This window comes from Rattus norvegicus, chromosome 5 (assembly GCF_021556685.1).
Source record: "Rattus norvegicus strain SHRSP/BbbUtx chromosome 5, alternate assembly SHRSP_T2T, whole genome shotgun sequence".
Classification (NCBI taxonomy): Eukaryota; Metazoa; Chordata; class Mammalia; order Rodentia; family Muridae; genus Rattus; species Rattus norvegicus.
Window position 1 is genome coordinate 169,432,433 of NC_141538.1, and position 17,588 is coordinate 169,450,020.

Genomic DNA, 17,588 nt, shown 5'->3' on the forward strand with positions numbered 1-17,588 from the left:
GGAGAGCTGGACAGGACAGTGGGTTTTCAAATGCACAAGAAAGACAAACCTCCACTCTGGGGCCCCACTGGTTTGGACAAGGACTTCTCTCGTGAGTTTTAGTTCAAACCATTCTCCAGAACTACAGTTCTAAGGCTCATGTGTTTTAAATCCAGAAGTTAAACTTGGAGAATGTGATGTACCGGCAGACACGCAAGTGGCAGCACCATCTTGGTTACATGTGCGGTTCCTTGGTAGGGTGCATATGTGGGGGGTGGAGTATGAGGGAAAAGGAGCTGTGAAGGAAAGACCACAGGGGGGCCCTTTCCCGCTGGGGATCACCACCGTGCAACAATGCGTGTGACAGTTGGGAATGGAAGGGAGCTAGGTACCTGTATAAGGCTCAAAGTGAGTCTTAACTACTAGGAAACCCTCCAAGTTGAGACAAAAGAATGGAGTTCAATGCAAACGAATGAGGTTTACCTTTCCAACATGTCAAGGTTGACCCTCAATCAGCCCCTCATGGTGAGTGGCTAGAAGGTGACCCCAAATGACTATAACAAGCAGTTGTAATACTTTTTAGGGATGCAGGTTATATCAGTAAGGTTATAGTTAAAACTTATTGGCTAAGCATGTTGACCTTTGAATCTATTGGCTAGCAACCACATGACATGCATTCAAACTCTGTCTGGGACCAGAGGGTCAAGTGACTATCAGTCAGTACATTCTGTGGGTTTTCAAGAATGTCCCTGCTCCTCCGGAGAACTGTGGGTGGAGAATGGAACTTGGTCTGGCCTTGATCCAAGGTGGGAAGCTGGTACTCACTTAGTCTTGACCTGGGGCAGTGGGTGTAAGGCTGGCGTGGGTCCTTCACCTCCCAGGGAGTGGTCACCACAGAGAAGACTAGATGACAGCAGGAGAGACAGCAGCCATGTTGTGGAAAGTGGTGCATATATCATGTAGCATGGACTCCTGGAACTCTGACCGGGATGGCCTGCTGTAACATAGGCTGACAGGTCATGGGGCAGAGGGAATAGAAGCTTGGAGATCCCCTGCTCACCCTGAGTTGTCTGACAGAGGGAATGGAGTCACAGAAAACTGGGGAGAAGGGTGAAGGCATAAAGATGGGACCCATGTAACAAACCGAACACCCAAGAATTCCTCTCTTTCTTTCTTTCTTTCTTTCTTTCTTTCTTTCTTTCTTTCTTTTTTTTTTTAGATTTATTTATTTTATGTATGTGAGTACACTGTCGCTGTCTTCAGACACACCAGAAGAGGGCATCGGATCCCATTACAGATGGTTGTGAGCCGCCATGTGGTTGCTGGGATTTGAACTCAGGAACTCTGGAAGAGCAGTCTGTGCTCTTAACCGCTGAGCCACCTCTCTAGCCCGCAGCACATTCCTGTAACAATGATGGCTGGAGGATTCTCAGGGAGAAGTACTACATCTGCCTCCCATGAAGATGCCAGTGCCTATGAGTGTTGGGGTAGAAATCTCAGCTTGCATCTGGACAAACCACACCAGGCCAATGAAAGAATGAGACAAGGGAGAGGGGAGAGGGGGGGAGGGGGAGAGAGGGAGGGGGAGAGAAGGAGGGAGGGAGGACAGGACAGGGGAGGGGAGGGGAGGAGAGGGGAGAGGTGAGGAGAGGAGAGGAGAGAGAAGAGAAAGAGAAGAGGAGAAGAGAAGAGAAGAGAAGAGAAGAGAAGAGAAGAGAAGAGAAGAGAAGAGAAGAGAAGAGAAGAGAAGAGAAGAGAAGAGAAGAGTAGAGGCCGGCCATGAGCATGTGGAGTGAAGCGGGTAGGGGAATGGGGAAGAAGGGGAGAGCAAGAGAGCATGAGCAAGAGAGGGAGGAAGGGGGCAAGCAGCCCCTTTTATAATGTCAGGCATACCTGTGGGGTGGAGCATGCCTGGCTGTTGCCAGGTAACTGTGGGGCGGAGCATACCTGGCTGTTGCCAGGTAACTGTGGGGGTGGAGCTTAGACAGAATGCTAACAATGAGTCTTTGTATCCCAGGTGCTTTATCCGAATCTGCCCTGGTCCTGGCTCTGTTCCACCTCTTCCTCTTTTTTCCTTGGTGATCTATGCAGTCTGGGGTGTCTCAACCCCATGCCGAGGTACTCAGTCTACCTGAATAGAACCTGGATCTCCCTATAGTCTGGGAAGGCAGTGGTCCGTCGTCGCAAAAGCAACCAGGGCGAGCTGTTGCCTACCGAGGATGCCAGCACCAGAGGCAGGGCCGTGGACCCAGCGATGCCATTTCAGGTACAGATTCGGTTACAGACTCAAGATCTTCCATCCCTCTGGGCCACAGTGCCCTTGAGCGGAAGGGAGGGGGTTGGATCAGTCTCTCGAGCTCTACTATGGAGAATTCAGAACAGGAAGGGTTAAGAGAGGGGCCTAGCCTGTGTGACCATTAGGCCATTGTCAGTCATGGGACCCTGAAAATTCCAGACCAAGTTGAGGAGCATGAGCTATGAAGACATGATTTGATCTTAACATCTGAGCCTCGTATTCCTCAGTGAAATGAAGGATCAACAGTACCTGCCCAGGAGCATTGTGGGTATGAAACATTTCGGGGCATGATGGATGCGCACAGGGGACTCATAGAGGGTGCCCTGGCCTCTGCTGTCTCTACAGAAAGCAAAGCTCTGGTCACCCCTGTGAGCCATTTCCCAAGTACCCTGTCAGGTTCTGAGTCAACCTGCAGAAGCGTGGCGCTGTCCCGAACGTGGTGGAAAGAGAAATGTGGCTCCAGACAAGGTCCCCATTCCTCAGCCCTGATTCTTTCCTGGGGCAGAAATGGAAGGGATCCATGACTGGTGACTGTGGGGCGGAACATATATGGCTGTTGCCAGGTAACTGTGAGGGTGGAGCTTAGACAGAAGGCTAACAATGAAACTCTGTACCCGAGTCCAACATGCTTTATCTGCATCTGCCCCGGCTCCTGGCTCTGTTCCACCTCTTCCTCTTTTTTCCTTGGTGATCTATGCAGTCTGGGGTCTCTCAACCCCATGCCGAGGTACTCAGTCTACTTGAGCAGAACCTGGCTCTCCCTGTAGCCTGGGAAGGAGCAATAACACTGGATCGGAAGCAAGCAGGGTAGCGCCTGTGTTGTCCTCTGGATGCTGTGGCTCCGAGGAGACTCAGAGCCACGTTTCCCACACCCAGCTATAAGAGGCTGGATCCATCAACTTCCTAGTCTCTGTGACCACGATACTGAGGGGACAGTTTAAGGAAGGAAATAGATCTTTGCTCATGGTTTTAGGGGCATCAGTTCATTGTGGCCGAGGGGGATCGGCAGCATGGAACAGCTTACGTCATTGTGGCAAAGAAGCGGAGGAGGCGGCAGGGAAGCCATACTCCCACCAGGGACCTACTTCCTGGGCCCAGCTATCTCTTCCCTTCTAAACTTTCTAAAACCTCCCAAAATAGCACAAGCAACTGGTGACCAAAAATTGAAAACACAAGCCAGTAGGGGACATTTAGCTTCCAAAGGACAGTAAAATCTGTCCCTTGAACGTTCTGGTTTCATTGCATTGCCTGCCAACAACCTTTCTCCTGAAATGTATGCACACACACTGTGCAGGATTGTCTGAACCTGTAGGAATGGCCAGCACCAGAGCGTCTGTGGAAAGGGCTCTCACGCCGATGCCCAGGTTGTCAGAAGTGAATGGCGCTTCAAAGCGGCCCCAGGGTGCTCTTCTCTTTGACCCGTGGCATTCTGATGTCCTCCATGGATGCTTTCTGCTCCGTTCAATATCAATCCATCTGCGGAGGTGAGACCATTACAGGGTGGCTGTGCTGGACGCTGGGAAGGAACCGGGGGTAGACGTTGGTATTGGAAGCTGGACTGGCCTGCAGAGTGGGGAGGGCGTAGGATGCAGGCTCCGTCCCTTCCCGCTGAGGATGGAGAAAGGATACCCTTTCCTGCTAGGAAAACAAACTTCAGTCTGACACTTTCCAGCCAGCCAGTCACCAAGGAGAGGGTAGTCAGGTGGCACGAGAAGGGGAGGAGACTCTGGGACAAACAGGAAGACCAAATGCTGGGCAGTGACACAGACAGTGTCCGTTGGGTCAAGAACATACTGCTTTTATCTTGTGCTGTGGACCCTCAGCTGAGTGCAGTTGGGAGCAGCTTCCCTTTGTGTTTGCTGTGAGTCAGAGGCAACTGGGTCTGTGCTGGGTGCTGGGCTCATGGCTGAAGTACTCATGCACATCTGAGTCTGAGCACACATAGGCATGCCTTGTACACGGTATGTTCCTACAATTGTGTGAATCTCAGATAGCTGGGATGAACTTAGGGACCGTAGGCAGGTCCCAGTGGGCACTGCCCCATCTTACTCTCTCACTAACCCAGGACACTGTCCCAAGCCTTGGCTTTATTTCACAGAGGGAACAGTGAAGTGGGAGAAAGGTCACATGATTCACCCAGAGTCCTTTGGGTTTCTATTGCTGTAGTAAAACACCATGGCCAAAAGCACGTTGGGAAAGGAAGGGTTTATTCAGCTTACACTTGCATATTGTGGTCCATTATTAAAGGAAGTCAGGGCAGGAACTCAAATAGCGCAGGAACCTGGAGGCAGGAGCTGATGCAGAGGCCATGGAGGGACGCTGCTTATTGGCTTGCTCTTCATGGCTTGCTCAGACTGCTTTCTTATAGAACCCAGGGTCACCAGCCTACAATGACACCATCCGCAATGGGTTGGGCCCTCCTTCATCAACAATCAGTTGTTTATATTAATTGTTCATTAATTAATCACAATATAATTATTACATTAATTAACAATTGATTAATTATTAAGAAAGTGTCCTACCACCAGATATTATGACGGCATTTTCTCTCAGTTGAGGTCCCCTCCTCTCCAATGTCACTGGCTCGTGTTGAATCGACATAAAGCTATCCAGCACAAGGGTAGGTGGCAGAAGGTAGACTTGAACTCAGGGTAGCTTGAGTCCAAAATCCTAAACCCTCAGCTGCTGTGTGTCCCAACTCCAAGTGGTCAAGTCTCCATCAAAGAAAGATTGTCCTGCTTTGCAGGTGTGTTTCTAATTTACCTCTGCAAAAATCAGGACGGACTTTTAGGAGTGACAGAGGGAGTGAGGGCGAGGCCTTGAGAGTGCCTGGTGCTGTGTGTTAGTTGACATCTGTGGGATGATGTCATACAGGTGAGGCGGGTACAAGACAGAATGAGACCTGTCATTGGACGAGAAGGAAGGATGGGCAGGAGAAAAGTTTGAGGGAAGAGGAGGAGACTGGAATGGAAAGGAGGAAGAGACAGGAGGAGACTGCAAAGTAACTGCAGGGAGAACATGGAGGCAGATGTTAAGATTCCACACTGTGCCTTTACAGGTTGTTATGAATGTTCTTAAGGGATGGATGTGTACAGGGCTTTGTATGTTTAGGTGGGCAATTATATCTTATCAATTCGATTAGAGGTTATTGTGTTGTGCGTTCTTTCTTGTGGCGATTTGACTTTGGGAGAATGTGTGTCAGCAGAGACACTGGGCTGCCATGGAGTTGGGATGTGTGTTTCTGGCAAGATATCTACCAGGTATCTCGGGGCACTGCGGTGCCAGATCTAGAGGGGGGGTAAAAGAAAACCACTTTTTATAATTTTACAACAACAGACATCAATATCTCCAGAAGATGAGACATTCTGGGACCTTTCATGAAAATTGTTATTTTTTTTTAAGCTGTCCATTTAGTTTAGATGTGGAAAAGTCTTGAGGCTCCACTCTAAATGCGCCCCCAAACTTTCAAGCAACAATAGGAACATCTTGGCACAGATGTTGAGACTGAGGGTGCGCGTTCCACAATTATCTAACCAATTTGAATTGGTCAAGCATTGGGCCTCCCCGTGTGCACCTTCACCTGCTGTGAACGGGCAGGGTCCTAGGCATTGGTGATACAGAGGTAAACACTTATGGTTTCTCTTGTTATTGAGTTCACAGTCCAGGGACACAAATCCAGGGTTAAAAAGAAGTGATACGGATTCCCTAGATGTTTAGGGTATTCCCACACCGTAATGGTACTGAGAACCGGGCGTGGGCCTGTGGGATTTAAGGAAAAACACATACTCGGGTCATTCGTGTTACGAGAATGCCAAAGCTTTACTGAGGTTCACAGAATATATAATACCCCACGTTCGGGGTTGGGGATTTAGCTCAGCGGTAGAGAGCTTTCCTAGCAAGCACAAGGCCCTGGGTTCGGTCCCCAGCTCCGGAAAAAAAGAAAAGAAAAAAAAATACCCCAAGTTCACCAGGTGGAGATTTCCAGGAAGCACAGCGGAAAAACAAGTTCATGCCCTCAGGAGAAAAACAGGAATGGAAAAACAGGAACTGACTTAATGGTGTTACCACCCAGGTGTTAGCTCCCAGGTGCCACCTCCCAGGTGCCACTGCCCAGGTGCCAAACAGAAAGGTCCTAGATGTTCCTTTGTTAAGAACAAAAGCTTCCACATGCATCAGCAAGGCTCAGCAGGGGGCAAACACTGAGGGGGGGGGTCCCACAGGGTATGTGTCACCATAGATGCTGGAGATGCTAGGGCACCACACATCATCACAGATACCTGAGATTCTTCAGCATCACTGAATGCATAGATGCTCAGGTGCTGGGTCAGCACTAAGCATTAGAGACATCTGAGATTCTGGGGTACCACTCTTCACTGCTGACGCCTGGAGTGCTGGAGTTTTGCTCAACACTAAAAATAACATGAGATGCTGGGGTTGCACACAGCCCTCCCCTTACCTGAGACACTGTGTACAGTGTTCAGCATCCTGGATGCCTCATGCTGGGATGGTGCACAGCATCTTGGATGTCAGGAAGCTGGGACTTTTGGATGGAGAACCGCAGGACCCTCTTGAACCATGAACCTTTCTCATGGAGCCTAGCTTGAATAACTGGGCTGGAACTAACCTCGTCTGATATCTTGCTACTCAGAGACAGAGGTGGTGGGATCACGGCCTACCACCTGGCGGCTGGATGATTGACTATGTGGGCTGTGACCCAGACAGGCTGACTTGCCCGTGGCTCACGTCCAGCCTGCCAGTCAGAGCAGGACCCAGCCTGTGATCTTGAACGGCTCACATCCACGGCCATGACAGGGTTCTGTGCAGGAATGAAGGGTGAGCAGCTTGCAGACAGCTCTGCTGAACTGCATGCTGGGGGCACTGAGCCGCGGGCCGGCTGCAGAGTTCATGGTCAAGATTTCAGACAAATAGCTGGTTAGCTCTCCCGTGGCCCTGTGGGGATGAGGGAGGCACCAAGCTTGACAGTATAAAAGATCCAGGTGCGGGCAAGCACAGGGCTGTGAGAAGGTGTCACTTTCTATATATGTAAAGAAGAGTAATTGGGGACAGGGGTGTCTTGGGATAACTCTGCCTTTTAAGGTCAGCCTTGCAACAGTGACCTCAGCTTTACAAGACAAGGAGGGGATGGCTAGTTACCTTTTCCCAGAGACCATTTGTAGGAAGAAGCCTCTACAGGTCAGAGTCTAGGAGAAAGGAGTGATGGGGTGGGGGAGGGGCTGCAGAAAGCCCCGAGGGAGAACAATGCAGGTAGAGTTAAATGAATTGGTGGTACATGGACACCCCCATCTTAGACGTGGCTTAGGGATCTGGCCTTGATTTTTCCTGTATTATCCGTCAGTGACTGCTGTGCTGTGGCCGAGAAGCTCCGTTCCGTCCCGCAGAGGGATGCTTTAGCCAGTGCTGGTGAATCCTCACTATGGGGTTGCCTGGATTTAGGCACACCACAGAAACACAGGGAAGCACACCCCACCCCGTGTGTCTGTGAGGGAGTTTCCAGAGAGGTTTAACTGAGAAGGAAAGACTGCCCCCGAGTTTGGGTGACACCATTTTTATGGTGTCTAGAATCAATTCAGTCAAGGACAACATTCATTGCCCTCTGCTTCCTGACAATGGGCACCATGGGATCAGTTGCAGCGTGTTCTCGCCTCCATGACTTACCATGACGAACGTGCTCTTGGGCCGTGAACCTGTTTAAATCTTAGGAAAACAGCCAACACAGCAGTCTTCCTCTACCGGCTTCCTGGTCTCGGCTGTCAAGGAAATGGCGTATTGGCAGACACACACACACTTCGTGAGGCCTTTCTGCTCCCGTGGACTTCCCTGGAGAAGTGGCCTCTTTCTCCGTGCGTTTTATTCGACAAATATTTACATTTCTGGTTCCTGTACCTGGGCCATGTTCCAGAAGCCGGGGAAGCCGAGAAGCTGCCAGCGACATCCCTGGTTTATGTTGCTTCTTTCTTTCGGGGGGTGGTGCAGTCTCCTCACAGACAGGGAGACAGATGTTTATGTGAAAATGAAACAGGGTGCCTCGGTGGTGAGTAGAAGCCAGGGGCTGCTCCTCGAGGTGGGGAGAATTGAGTTGTTCCGTGGATAGCAAGGGGAAGAAAAACCCCTTAATAACTGGATGAGGACGATCAGGTTGGGAGTATGCCAGGTAGAGAGGAGTCCTTGGAAGTACTGACTCACAGCTGACCATGGTGTAGATCTTGCCCTACGAGGACAGAGAAGCAGAATACAGAGCCCAGGAAAGAGGCAGGGCCAGTCCTGTGGGCACTTGAGTCAGCTGAGGAACTTAAAACTCAGGACAGAGAAAGCTCTGGAGGGCAGAATCCACCCCCACGGGAAAGGGGAGCTGGCTTCCTGGGATCGAGGTGGACTCTGGAATGATATGGAACCAGGATCCACCCTCTGCGCATACCCTACCATCTGATGGTTTCATCCCGAACTCCACCTTTGACCTTACTTTGACTGTGTCTGACTAGAAAACAATTTGAGAAAGGATTTGTCTTGTTTTATGATATTGGTCTTGGGTTGAGCCAGGAAGGCAGAGAGGCTCTGCCTGTAGTAGCTGGGAGTTGGAGTGGGGGTGGGGGTATTGACGTGACAGGGTGCGGAAGTGTTTGGCTTCTCAAGACGACAGGCCAGAAAGCAAAGTACAGAGCCATGCCAAACAGGGCAGGTACCAATCACCTTTGAAGGCCCTCCCCTACCTATGAAAGTTTCTATGACCTCCAAAAACCCAGGAGGAAAAGGATCCAAACCATAGTCTGTGGGACATTTTGGATCCAAACCATACTGCTGTCTTCTGTTTCTCGTCTCTCCCTGGCCACACTGTTGGCTTTTCACGTCTTGGATACTAGTTGCAACAGTGTAGCCAGACAATATCCATCTTGTCTCAGAACCTTCCCGTAGCTTCCATCAAGTCTTTCAGTAGCCTGCAGGGATAGTGTTGCGGGTCCCCTATACAGTCCCTCTACCCTTCAATCCCCATGGCCATCCAGGGGGTGGGTAGAACACTGGTTCAGTCTACTTTCCTCATACTCCCACCCTTGACCCCCGCCCCCAGGATTTCCCCGTAGCTGCTATTCTTCATAGCTATTTTCTTCATAGCTGTTACCACCTTTTTAATGGCCTGTGCTGAAGTACAGTAGGGTAGCCTCTATTCAGGGCCTTCAGTGGGCGAGCCATGATGGGGTCTTGTAGGGAGAATCAAGACTGAGCTGGACTCTAGTCATAGCTCATGCAGTGAGAATTCCCACCAGAGCTGTAGGATTGGTGTATAGGGTCGCCAAGAGGAGGTGCCAGGGCCACTAAGCCCACAGGGTTCCTGCTGAAGGCAGATCTAGGGGTGAAGAGAAAGAGGCACTCCATTAGATAGAATAATATGCTCCAGTTTACGCCCACCTCATAAGTCACTCTTTGGGGGGGCCCATGATGAAGTGGCTATGAAAAGGGGTGAAGGTCCCCTCTGCTGGGCCCAGGGCAGGTAGGAATTGCTGCTCAGATGGCATCAGGCCAGGGAGCCCAGAGACAGGCAGAGTGGGTGATAATTAATTGTCTTGCTATGGTTGGCTGGAAAGGCCTGGTCCTCATAGAGATGTGTCTGGGGGCAAAGTATCTGACCAGCCATCTGAAGACTGTTAGCCACAAATCCTAGCCTGTGTCTTGGGATGCTTCAGGGAGTCTCCATGTTGTGAGCCATGTTGAAGGCGTCCTCTGTGCATGAATGAGGCCCAGAGTTGAGCTGGGGGAGTTTCATCGTGTTTCCTGCGGAACGGACTATGGCTCCCTTCCACACTCAATTCGCAGCTATCTTTCGATTTTCTTCTATAGACTGCATTTTCACTGTGATTTCTCCCTGGTCCTCCTGACCTAATTTCAATTTACTTTGCGGGATTTTCTTATTTTCTCCAGTCTCTGACTCTGATACATGAGGCTGTTTTATCACAGGGCGATTTTAATCTTCATGCAGAGACTTTCCGTGAATTCCCATTTTCTGGGTTTCCTTTGAGTTTCAGCCAGGGCCTGTGTGAGGCGCCTGGACTCCACTGGCTCTTTGTTGAATTATTCAAGCTTCTTCTTTGGTATTCTCTTTGTGTTGGTTCATGAGCTTTCTTGCCAGAGGGAAAACTTGTGTGGTGAGATGACGGCCTACTGAGTGTCAGGTACAGATGGCATTGTGGGAAGAAGCTGAGTGTGTACAGGTTTGCCCAAGGGGAGCCACTGTCAGCAGGGCTGCAGAACACTCAGAGGATCTAAGACACAGATACAAACACCGTAGGCAATAGTTGCCTGGATGTATTGAAGGGAGAGTCCTAAACAGACAGGCAGCAGTGAGCCCATGGATTTCTCAGTGTAGTGGAGACTCCAACAGTATTGACACTCCATTCACCAAGCCAACAAGATTTTGCTAGATACTGTTCTCTGTACTGGGAAAATGGCGAGGGAGCCAAACAGTGATCCATATACCTTCTATCCATTAATCCACTCTTCCATATGTCTACCCATGGTTCCTCTATCCTACTATGTAAATATTTATGTATGTATGTATGTATGTATCTGTATCTATGTATGTATCTATATATCTATGCACCCATGTATGTATGTATCTATATATCTATGTATGAATCTATATGTATCTATGTACTAGGTATGCATGTATGTATCTGTATCTATGTATGTATCTATATGTGTCTATGTATCTAGCTGTGCATGTATGTATCTGTATCTATGTATGTATCTATATGTATCTATCTATGTATCTATGCACCTATGTATGTATCTGTGTGTATCTATGTATATATGTACCTATATGTGTCTATGTATCTAGCTGTGCATGTATGTATTTGTATCTATGTATGTATCTATGTATCTATGCACCTATGTATGTATCTATATGTATGTATCTATGTATGTATCTATGTATGTATCTATGCACCTATGTATGTATGTATCTGTATCTATGTATGTATCTATATGTATCGATGCACCTATGTATGTATGTATCTGAGTATCTATGTATATATGTATGTATCTATATGTATCTATCTATGTATCTATCTATGCTATGCATATATGTATGTATCTGTATCTATGTATGTATCTATATGTACCTGTGCACCTATGTATGTATGTATCTGTGTATCTATGTATATATGTATGTATGTATGTATCTATATGTATCTATCTATGTATCTATCTATGCACTTATGTATGTATGTATGTATGTATGTATGTATCCATCTATCTACCCATTCATCTATCCACCTATCTACCACAGTCTTAGTTACATTTATGTTAACACAACAAAATACCATGTCTAAGGCAATTTATAGAGAAAGTATTTAATTTGGGGGCTAACAGTTCCAGAGGGTTAGTTCACGACTGTCATGCCAAAGAACATAGCATCAGGCGAGTAGGCATGGTGCTAAGGCAGGAGCTAAGTGCATATGTTCCTACTCACAAGTTGGATGCAGAAAAGGAGAGAGAGGGAAGGAGGAAAATAGAGAGAAGGAGGGAGAGACTGAGGTACTGAAATGGCATGGGCTTTTGAAACCTCTGAGCCCATCCCCATCGACACATCAACTACAACAAGGCCACATCCCCTGATTCTTTCCAAATAATTCCACTAGGTAGGAGCCAAGCATCCCCATCTATGAGCCTCTGAAGGTCATTTTCATTCGGACCTTGACAGCCACTCATCATTCACCTACCTACTTACTCATCCACACAGCTTCCACATACCAACTTTTCATCCATCTATCCAATAGACCATTCCATCCATCCATCCATCCATCCATCCATCCATCCATCCATCCACCTGTTAATCCATCAATTCACCCATCTATCCAACTGACCCATCTGTCCATCCATCCTTCCTTCATCCATCCATCCATCCATCCATTAGTCCACCCACCTTTCAGTTCATCCACCCATCATCCACCCACCTTTCAGTTCATCCACCCATCATCCACCCACCTTTCAGTTCATCCACCCATCATCCACCCACCTTTCAGTTCATCCACCCATCATACACTCATCTACTCATCCACACTGTACCTTCACACCACATACCTATCTACCAATCTATCATTCACCATCAATACTCTCCTTCATTCATCCACTTAACTACCAAGTAGGCCATCCGACCTCCCCATCTGTCCATTTACCATGTACTTATCACCTACTCATCCCCCATCCATTTACCCACCCCCATCCATTTACCCACCCACATAACCCATCCACCCATGCACCGTTTAGTATACATTTATCCATCAACCCATCCATCCACCTTTCCATCTAGTCACCCATCCATCCATCTCTCCATTTATCTACTATCCCATCCACACACTACCCATCCATCTATACACCCTATTCATGCATGCATTTATCTATCCATGTCTATCTACTTCTCTTCTCTCCATCCTTCTACACGTCATTATCCATCCATCTGTCCAGTCATCCATCTACTACCTTAATGCTATACATTCTTCCAAGAGACCTGGTTGCAGTTGGAAAATAAAAGAGCCTGAATTTTTATGAGTGATATAGGCGAGATTAGCTTGAAACAAACAAATGAACAGTCAAACAAACAAAACCCAGTATGATGTCCAAAGGACTGGGGGTCTCCCCCAAAAAACGAAAGTGGTTATAAATGGCGATGACAGCTATAGGAAGTAAAATAGAATTATGGAATGTAGAGGTATAGGATGTAGAGTAGGATGGCAGATGGTTTCCCCAATAAAATCCCTACCTTCACCCGGAGTATGTAGGGTCTTTAAGTGCATGCAGGGGACAGAACTCATCCCATGGGGATGTGTGCTATGCATGGGTTTGGGCGCTTAAGGACGAGCACTGATGTCTGTCACTCAAAAGCAGGGGACTCACCAGCTGGTGTTTTCCGTCCTCTAGGACAAAGACTGCATGACTCAGAGTGCTGGCCAGCAGTCAGCTAGCCTGAAGGACAATCTAAGCCAGCCTCCATTTTCCTTTTCTTGGCTGTGCAAATCGATAAAGGATTAGACTCAGCTCTTGTCGTTGACATTGATTGATTTTAGAATTTCAAAGGATGTTAATTTTAAGATGGCAGCATTTGGGGACATTTCATTATCTCCCATTAGAACATGGAGAGCATCAAGTATTTTAATCTGGGGGACTGAATTATTTAGGGTCTGGCGTTGACGTGCCTAATAAAATACGCTTCCTCTTTCTTTGGGGGTTCCATATCTGGCTATGGAAATTATTCATTAACACAGAGCGAGAGAGAGTGCCCTTCTATTAGGGCCATTAAAGTGTTCTATTACTGATGATCTATAAAGGGAAAAAACACCGATCAGATTCTACCAGGCACATAGGAACACTGGGAATATCATTAATTTTAATGATCTGGTTCAAAATCGCAAAGCCATTAAAATAAAACTTCAAGTTTGGGGGAGGGGTGCAAAGGAAATTATACTCTAAATGATTGGTAACGAGTGGGAAATATTTAAATCATGCTAAATTGACCTTAAAGTCTTGCCTAATACTCTCATCAGGCACACATTATTTTGGTTCATTTCATGTTGTCCCAGCCTGGCCAGGCCTCTTTCCTCTGTGAGAATCAAACTCCTTAGAACAGGACATGGTTGATTTGTTTTCATTTTGGCTCATGCTCTGTGGTCTGCTGGCTCACAGAGACCTGGGAATGTGCAAGGTGGAGGGACTGTCTTAGGGTTTCTATTGCTATAAAGAGACACCCTGACCAAGGCAACTCTTACAAAGGACAGCATTAATTGGGCTGGCTCACTGGTTCTGAGATCCAGTCCATTATCATCAGGGCAGCAAGCATGACAGCATCTATGCAGACATGAACTGAGAGCCCTATGTCTTACTCCAAAGTCAAACAGGAGAAAACTGGCTCCCACATGGCTAGGAGGGTCTCAAAGCCCACCCACACAGTAGCACACCTACTCCAACATGGCCACACCTCCTAATAGTGCCACTCCTTGAGCCAAGCATATTGAAACCACCACACTCCACTCCTTGGTCCCCATAGGCTTGTTCAAACACACAAGTCTATGGGGGGGCATACCTAAACATAGCATAATGCAAAATACATTTAGTTCAATTTCCAAAGTCCCCCATAATCTATAACAGTCTCAACAATGTTAAAAGTCCAACCTTCAAAGTCTTTTCTGAGATTGATTCATTCACATATCTGTACTCTCCTATAAAGTCAAAATCAAAAAGCAGATCACATACCTTAAACATCATAGGATATACATCACCATTCCAAAACATCATACTGAGGAAATTCTAAACCAAATAAGACCAAAACCCAGCTGGGCAGACTCCAAACTCTGTATCTCCACGTCTGATGTCAAAGCGGCCTTCAGATCTCCAACTCCTTTCGTCTTTGTTGACTACAACAAACTTCTTTCTCCTGGGCTGGTTCCACTCCCTGTTAGCAGCCTTCTTGGGGTCTGCAAGGCAACTTCAGCATTACAACTTCTTGTTCCAATGTCTGTGATCCACACACAATCTTCTGGGCTTGGGTCACTTCTCCAGCTCTGCCCATTGTAGGACTGCAGGCTCTGGTTGACTCCATTCCACTGTTACTGCTGCTCTTGGTGATCATCTCCAATATGCTGGGGTCTTCTGCTGCAACTAGGCTCCACCAAGAGCCTCTCATAGGCTCTCTTCTTGGTGTCAGGCCTCAACTTCTTTGTATGACCCCTTCAGTCCTGGGTCATCAACTGTAACTAAGGCTGCACCTTCCCCAATGGTCTTCCATGGCCTCTCACAGTGCCAAGCCTCAGCTGTTCTCTGTGATCCTTTCATACCTTCAAAGTCACCTGGGTGACTCTTACACATTACTAAGGACAGCTGCAGTATGAGGTACGACCTTGGCCGTCTCTGGAACACAGCTTCTTTGTGCTCTCAGAAAACACTTCCCAGAAGATTTCACCTCAGTGATGCTGGTCTCTTCTTAATCGCCGCTAATTTCTTAGCTCCACCTAACCAGCATCAATTGTCCCAGTCGTCCCTTCTATTCTTGACTCTCAAGCCAGAGTTACATGGTGAGGCTGCCGAGTTTTGCTGCTTGCAGGGGCTGGAAATGGCCACCTTGTTCTCCAGCTTTCTGTTTTCCAACTCCTTCACTGCCTAAGCTTGGCTGTCCTGGAATTCGCTTTGTAGATTGACCTCAAACTCAGATCTGCATGGCTCTGTCTCCTGAATGCTGGGATTAAAGGTGTGAATCACCATGCCTAGATTTGAGCTTTTCCTTTACCTGGAACTTGCTCTGTATCAGGCTGGCCTTGAACTCAGAGGTCTGCTTGTCTCTGTCTCCCGGGACTAAAGGCATGTGCCACCATGCCTGGTCCTAAGCTTTTCATGGCCACTGTGCCTCAAGAGACTGTGTCCTCCATTTCCAAAATGTAAGTCATTCCAGATTAAAAGTCCAAGTGAAAAAAAATAACCAGATAACAATGCCTAGATAAAACTATTGCTTGGTCAACTGGAAACCCAAACAATAATCTTAGCTGGGTGGGATCTTGCACCGAGGTCACTGTTCTCTTAGTCTGTTTATCTCTTTGAACCAAGGTTTCAGCTCCATTCTACTTCTTGGTGACCCTTTATTCTTAGAAACATACATTTTGTACTTTTCCTTTCTAAGCTCGCTACGCTTGATCAAAGTCCCCTTCATGAGACTGAACCAGAAAACAACGTCTCTGCTGGGCTTTTATGAGACCTCCTTTGTCAGGGCAATTAATAAAAATCTCTGTGCCTTAGCCTCAGGTAGACTCTTCAGGCAAGGGCCAAAAGCAGCCACACTGTTCATCCACATACCGCAAAACAGTCTCTAGGCCGCACACTGGAATTCATCTCCACTGAAACCTCTTGGGCCATGTCTACACCGTTTAAATCACCCTCAGCAACAAAGTTTTCCACATTGCAACTAGGATGGCCCACTGAGTCCCGCTTAAAGCATTCCACTGCTTTCCAAAGTCTCAAAGTCCACATTCCTCCAAACAAAAGCAGGATCAGGCAATACCTCACAGCCATACCTCAGTGCGTGGTAGAGTTTTCATTGCTTATAAAGAGACACCATGATCAAGACAACTCTTATAAGGAGAACATTTCGTTGGGGCTGGCTTACAGGTTCAGAGGTTCAGTCCATTATCATCAAGGCAGGAACATGGCAGCATCCAGGCAGGCATGGTACAGGAGGAGCTGAGAGTTCTCCATCTTCTTCCAAAGTCAAACAGGAGAAGACTGGCTCCTACATGGCTAGGAGGGTGTCAAAGCCCACCCACACAGTGACACACCCAACAAGGTGTGCCCCCTTCACAAGGCCACACCCCCTAATAGTGACACTCCTTGGGCCAAGCATATTCAAACCACCACAGGACCCCCAGCTTTTCACTAATTTAGAGACCTGTTCATAGAATAGCTTGACTCTGACTACTGCAGAGAGGGCTTGTGGAAGCCATAGTTTATATGACTCAGAATTTGAATGCTCCAGGCTACCTGGTATAGGGACACGTGGCTTCTCCTCCTTGGGCTCTGTGGTCAGGGAGATAGAAGGGCTGGAGAGTATATGGGGTGAGTTGTAATGACTCTTATGGAACAGAGGAGTCACCAAATTGTGGCTAAATGGATCAATCAAAGGGTGCAGGGATGGGAAATTAGAGGGGCCTGTGGCCTATGACCAATGTCACGGTGTCCAGAGCCCATCTTCTGGCCTCTAAAGGCATACGGATTGAGTAAAGAATAAACCAGACATCAAAGTCTGATGTGTTTCCAGCATGTGACCTTGGGTAGCCAGCTTTGTGGCTGAGCCTCTGTGCTTACTCCCTTTGTACCCTTTGGGACCGAGCTTAAATGTCATCTCCTCCAGGGGGCTCCTTTGTTTGCAGGAAGGAACTCTTCTCTCTTCCCCATCTACCTCTGTGGTCCTGCCCTGTAACTCAGGGGTAATTGTAACCATGGCTCATCCCTGACGTATCATCTGCCCCATGGTTAGCAGCTTCCTGTGAACAAAGGCTTCCCATTTTATATTTTTAAATTTCCTGGTCCCTAGTGTTCACCAACTTGTGTGGTTTCTAGTGTGTGTTCACCAGTGCTGAGGATACGGTAGGCACCTAAAACCACACTATGAGTGAACGCAGGTCGGGGAATGGGTGTGAGCACACCTTTGCTCACCTGTGGGGTCCTGAGCAGTCCCTGTCAAGGCTGATGTCCCGGCTGCCCTAGAATCCCAGGCAGCAGAGTTCCCAGCAGTGTTGACCTTGGATGCTCTCTCTGTTTCTAT

General features: G+C 47.8%; 1 long non-coding RNA gene across 2 annotated transcripts; it reads right to left on the reverse strand.

The window, feature by feature from the left end:
* Positions 1-6,070: 6,070 nt before the first annotated feature.
* Positions 6,071-17,588, reverse strand: LOC102549463 (uncharacterized). Of its 2 annotated transcripts, none has more exons than XR_015620550.1 (9): positions 17,480-17,588; positions 9,414-9,635; positions 9,055-9,228; positions 8,180-8,504; positions 7,952-8,043; positions 7,430-7,707; positions 6,900-7,091; positions 6,553-6,684; positions 6,071-6,289 (listed from the first exon to the last, which is right to left on the reverse strand). It is a non-coding gene; the product is annotated as an uncharacterized LOC102549463 (long non-coding RNA). The 2 variants fall into 2 exon arrangements; XR_015620551.1 differs by having other exon boundaries at positions 17,470-17,588.